Consider the following 6,502-nt stretch of genomic DNA (forward strand, 5'->3'; position numbering starts at 1 on the left):
GCAACCCCAGCCAGGGATCTTTAAACAGGCACTTTAGCGTCCAAATCCAGGGACTCACTCCAACTCACATCAGCATAAATGGAAATATCCCCATGTAAAAAACAAAGTGCTCCACATAGCATAAAATCCAACGTTTTATTGAATATAAAAATAAAGGTTGCACTTACAAAACCATTGTAGTTAAAAAGCGTATATATGAAAGCCGGCCGGCTCCAAGGTAACCCGTGTCTTCCGGGTATGTGAATAGCGGTGTCGTCGGGACGTAGCTGGGAGGAGGAGCTACGTCCCGACGACACCGCTATTCACATACCCGGAAGACACGGGTTACCTTGGAGCCGGCCGGCTTTCATATATACGCTTTTTAACTACAATGGTTTTGTAAGTGCAACCTTTATTTTTATATTCAATAAAACGTTGGATTTTATGCTATGTGGAGCACTTTGTTTTTTACATGGGGATATTTCCATTTATGCTGATGTGAGTTGGAGTGAGTCCCTGGATTTGGACGCTAAAGTGCCTGTTTAAAGATCCCTGGCTGGGGTTGCAGCCATCCGCCCTTGAGGTCTCCTGTTAGTAAGAGACCAATTCCATCTGGTAAGAGGCAGCATTTTTATTAAGAGGTGGAGGTCTATCTGCGCACTCTACTGTCATCACAGCAAGTTTATGTTCCATTTTCACAGAGCACTTGGAGACAAACTTGGTTTCATGCATGTCATCTAGCATGGATGGACTTTAATTATTACTTTTCCATTTGAGTTATGGACTTTTTTTGAGTTTATTTTTCTTTATCTCTATATTGTTTTTGTATATGAATTATGGTTTAGTTTCCATAGATGTGTCACATTATCTCCTTTTTTTGTCACTTGAGATATTTATTTGTCAGTGATTGTGTCACTTATTATCGATTCTTCCTTTTGGACATAGGAGTTAATATCTGTGTCCTATCAATTAATTGTCATTTTCAGATTTATTTTATATTTATTATATTTTTCATTTTTCACAGTGTTTAATTACATTGACAAGCACATAAATCACTCAATGACCATCACTCACTCTCATATTTGTATGAGATTTTTTTGACACTTCTTGTTGTCATCTTCAGTTTTTAGCGCGACTTTCTGATTTTTATACGATTTATGGTTTACTACTTTTTAGTCGCAGCTTTTGCCACTTAGTGTAAGCGCAGTATTTACTTTTACCATATATATAAATGTGCTTTAATGCATGGTTTTCCCTTTTATGAATAAGAAAATGATGTTGGGCTGGTGTAATATTGCTATGGGGGCTGGTATGAAATTCTTTCCAGGGCTGGTTTTTATTCCCAGTCCGGTCCTGCCAGGGGCCCGTGATGCTCTTAGGATTGGGATGATCACTGGGGAGGAGGCCAAGGAAATGCTTCATTCTGCCTGCAGCAAACTGATGATTTCAGCTCAGCCTAGACAAAGTCACTGACTGGAGATCACAGACGGCTTTTTAATGATAAAAGATGGAGCTTCTCTGAACAATGATCCTGTTATTGTATGTGGTGACTTGTAGAGTTTCTCGTCAGGGTGTGTGTGTATGTATTCTCTCTGGCATCCTGCTATGTAGAGCGGACTATGGTGGACAATAACAGTCATTTCCTTCCTGATTGGGGGAGGTATTCTCTCTTGTTTATGTAGAGAAATTCCGAACCTTCCCTTCCTCCCGTACTTTTCACCATGTCCTCAGAGATTTGGTATGACTGATAGTTTTCAGAGATCGGGCTCTCATTGGATTTATAGAGTAAGAAATATTTTGTATGCTTATTGAAGAGATAAATCTGACCCCCGGCCTCCCTTTCGGTCTTGCCCAGGTGTTCCGGCTGGATTGGAATGTCTTCCTCTGATGATATCACTTCGCACTGTGATTGGACACAGTGGAAGCCGATCAGCGGGGTCCGGCAGCCACGATGGCCGCCAGGACATGCCAATCATTCACTGGAGAGGCAGAATGGCGGGCTGCCTATGTAAACAAGACAGCCTGCCGTTCTGTCAGAGGATGAGAGAGATCTTGTGTTCCTGCTAATCGGGAACACACATCTCTCTCTTCCTCCAGTTAAACCATCCCCCACACACAGTTAGAAACCACTCCCTAGGAGTGATAAATAGAGCTTTCTTTTGGTGGTATTTGATTGCCTCTGCGGTTTTTATTTTTTACATAGTTACATAGTAGGTGAGGTTGAAAAAAGACACAAGTCCATCAAGTCCAACCTATGTGTGTGATTATGTGTCAGTATTACATTACATATCCCTGTATATTGCGGTCATTCAGGTGATTATCTAATAGTTTCTTGAAGCTATCAATGCTCCCCGCTGAGACCACCGCCTGTGGAAGGGAATTCCACATCCTTGACGCTCTTACAGTAAAGAACCCTCTACGTAGTTTAAGGTTAAACCTCTTTTCTTCTAATTGTAATGAGTGGCCACGAGTCTTATTAAACTCTCTTCTGCGAAAAAGTTTTATCCCTATTGTGGGGTCACCAGTACAGTATTTGTAAATTGAAATCATATCCCCTCTCAAGCGTCTCTTCTCCAGAGAGAATAAGTTCAGTGCTCACAACCTTTCCTCATAACTAAGATCCTCCAGACCCTTTATTAGCTTTGTTGCCCTTCTTTGTACTCGCTCCATTTCCAGTACGTCCCTCCTGAGGACTGGTGCCCAGAACTGGACAGCATACTCCAGGTGCGGCCGGACCAGAGTCTTGTAGAGCGGGAGAATTATCGTTTTATCTCTGCAGTTGATCCCCCTTTTAATGCATGCCAATATTCTGTTTGCTTTATTAGCAGCAGCTTGGCATTGCATGCCATTGCTGAGCCTATCATCCACTAGGACCCCCAAGTCCTTTTCCATCCTAGATTCCTCCAGAGGTTCTCCCCCCAGTGTATAGATTGCATTCATATTTTTGCCACCCAAATGCATTATTTTACATTTTTCTACATTGAACCTCATTTGCCATGTAGTCGCCCACCCCATTAATTTGTTCAGGTCTTTTTGCAAGATTTCCACATCCTGCGGAGAAGTTATTGCCCTGCTTAGCTTAGTATCATCGCAAATACAGAGATTGAACTGTTTATCCCATCCTCCAGGTCATTTATGAACAAATTAAATAGGATTGGTCCCAGCACAGAACCCTGGGGAACCCCACTACCCACCCCTGACCATTCTGAGTACTCCCCATTTATCACCACCCTCTGAACTCACCCTTGTAGCCAGTTTTCAATCTATGTACTCACCCTATGGTCCATGCCAACGGACCTTATTTTGTACAGTAAACGTTTATGGGGAACTGTGTCAAATGCTTTTGCAAAATCCAGATACACCACGTCTACGGTCCTTCCTTTATCTAGATGGCAACTCACCTCCTCATAGAAGGTTAATAGATTGGTTTGGCAAGAACGATTCTTCATGAATCCATGCTGATTACTGCTAATGATACCGTTCTTATTACTAAAATCTTGTATATAGTCCCTTATCATCCCCTCCAAGAGTTTACATACTATTGATGTTAGGCTAACTGGTCTGTAATTCCCAGGGATGTTTTTTGGGCTCTTTTTAAATATTGGTGCTACATTGGCTTTTCTCCAATCAGCTGGTACCATTCCAGTCAATAGACTGTCTGTAAAGATTAGGAACAACGGTCTGGCAATCACCTGACTGAGTTCCCTAAGTACCCTCGGATGCAAGCCATCTGGTCCCGGTGATTTATTAATGTTAAGTTTCTCAAGTCTAATTTTAATTCCGTCCTCTGTTAACCATGGAGGTGCTTCCTGTGTTGTGTCATGAGGATAAACACTGCAGTTTTGGTTACTGAAGCCCCCCGATTCACTCGTGAAGACTGAGGAGAAGAATAAATTCAATACCTTTGCCATCTCCCCATCCTTTGTAACCAGATGTCCTTCCTCATTCTTTATGGGGCCAATATGGTCTGTCCTCCCTTTTTTACTGTTTACATACTTAAAGAATTTCTTGGGATTTTTTTTGCTCTCCTCCGCTATGTGTCTTTCATGTTCTATCTTAGCCATCCTAATTGCACCCTTACATTTCTTTTTGCGCTAGAAACAAAAAAAGAGCGACAATTTAGAAAAAAAAGCAATATTTTTTACTTTTCGCTATGATAAATATCCCCAAAAAATATATAAAAAAACAATTTTTTTCCTCAGTTTAGGCCGATACGTATTCTTCTACATATTTTTAGTAAAAAAAAAAATCAAAACCAAAGAAAATTGACGTCCTTTTTTCCCCACAAATAGAGCTTTCTTTTGGTGGTATTTGATCACCTCTGTGGTTTTTATTTTTTTGCGCTGTACACAAAAAAAGAGCGACAATTTTGAAAAAATCGCAATATTTTTTACTTTTTGCTATAATAAATATCCCCCAAAAATATATAAAACAACATTTTTTTACCTCATATTTACCTCATACATATTTTTGGTATAAAAAAAATCGCAATACAAGTACTGTATATTGATTGGTTTGCGCAAAAGTTATAGCGTCTACAAAATAGGGGATAGTTTTATGGCATTTTTATTATTATTATTATTTTTATTAGCAATGGTGGCGATCTGTGATTTTTATAGTGACTGCGACATTATGGCGGACACATCGGACACTTTTGACACTATTTTGGGACCAATGTCATTTAGACAGCGATCAGTGCTATAAAAATGCTCTGATTGCTGTATAAATGTAACTGGCAGGGAAGGGGTTAAACACTAGGGGGCGATGAAGGGGTTAAGTGTGTCCTAGGGAGTGATTCTAACTGTGAGGGGGATGGGCGACCACTAACATGACAGCGATCACTGCTCCCGATGACAGCGAGATGACAGGGTACAGTGATCTCTGTTATGGCACAAGGCAGAACGGGGAAATGCCTTGTTTACATAGGCAGCTCCCCGTTCTGCCGCTCCGTGACACGATCGCCGGGAGACCGGCGGACATCGAGTCCGTGGGTCCCGTGGGCATGGTCACGCTGTACAGGGCGAACTAGCCCCGCCAATTAAAGGGGACGCACAGGTACGCCCATTTGCCTACCGCTGCCATTGTCCTGACGTATATCGGCGTGCGGCGGTCGGCAAGTGGTTAAAGGAGTTGTAAAGGCAGAAGGTGAATTCTTTGCATTAAGATAAAAAGCCTTCTGTGTGCAGCACAGTGGACATCGCTGGAGAGAGATGGGGCTCAGGTAAGTAGTAGGGGGCTGAGGGGCCCGTACTACTTACCCGAGCCCCATCTCTCTCCAGCGATGTCCACGAGTCCCTCCTCCGTACCTCCCCCTCCTGATTGGCTGAGACACAGCACGCCATTGGCTCCCGTGAATGTCAATCAAAGTCAGTTAGCCAATCGGGAGAGAGAGGAGGTGGGGCCGAACAGCAGCTCCGTGTCTGAACGGACACACGGAGCTGAAGCTCAGCTCGGGTGCCCCCATAGCAAGGAGGGAGGGGCCAGGCGAGCCGAAGAGGGACCCGAGAGGAGGAGGATCGGGGCTGCTCTGTGCAAATCCAACTGCACAGGGGAGGTAAGTAGAACATGTTTGTTATTGTTTCTATTTTTTTTAAACGAGACTTTACAATCACTTTAACCCTTTTGATCCCCCCTGATGTTAACCCCTTCCCTGCCAGTGTCATTTATACAGTGACAGTGCATTTTTTTTTAGCACTGATCACTGTATTGGTGTCACCGGTCACCAAAAAAGTGTCACTATGGGGTTTATTTACTGAAGGCAAATCCACTTTGCACTACAAGTGCACTCGGAAATGCAGTTGCTGTAGATCTGAGGGGGACATGCAAGGAAAATAAAAAACAGCATTTTTTCCTTGCACATGATAATATCAGTAGAGATTCCCCTCAGATCAACAGTGACTGCACTTCCAAGTGCACTTGCAATGCAAAGTGGATTTGCCTTTTGTAAATCAACCCCTTAGTGTCGGATTTGTCCACCGCAATGTCGCAGTCCCGCTAAAAATCGCTGATCGCCGCCATTAGTAGTAAAAATAAAAATTCCATAAAAATATCCCATAGTTTGTAGACACTAGAACTTTTGTGCAAACCAATCACTATACGCTTATTTTTTATTTATTTTTTTTTTTACCAAAAATATGTAGCAGAATACATATTGGCCTAAACTGAAGAAGAATTTTTATTTTTTTTAATGTTATTGGATGTGTTTTATATAGCAAAAAATAAAAATCGCAGAGGTGATCAAATATAACAAAAGAAAGCTCTATTTGTGGGAATAAATGGACGTCAATTTTATTTGGGTACAACGTCGCACGACCGCGCAATTGTCAGTTTAAGCAACACAGTGCCGTATCGCAAAAAATAGCCCGGTCAAGGGGAGTAAATCTTCCGAAGCTGAAGTGATTAAAGCACACAGAACAAATTGGTTCGGTTGAGCTGAACAAATAAGTACAGTGGTACCTTGGATTACGAGCATAATTCCTTCCAGAAGAATGCTTGTAATCCAAAGCACTCGTATATCAATGCG

Source organism: Aquarana catesbeiana, linkage group LG06, assembly GCF_042186555.1.
Source record: "Aquarana catesbeiana isolate 2022-GZ linkage group LG06, ASM4218655v1, whole genome shotgun sequence".
Classification (NCBI taxonomy): Eukaryota; Metazoa; Chordata; class Amphibia; order Anura; family Ranidae; genus Aquarana; species Aquarana catesbeiana.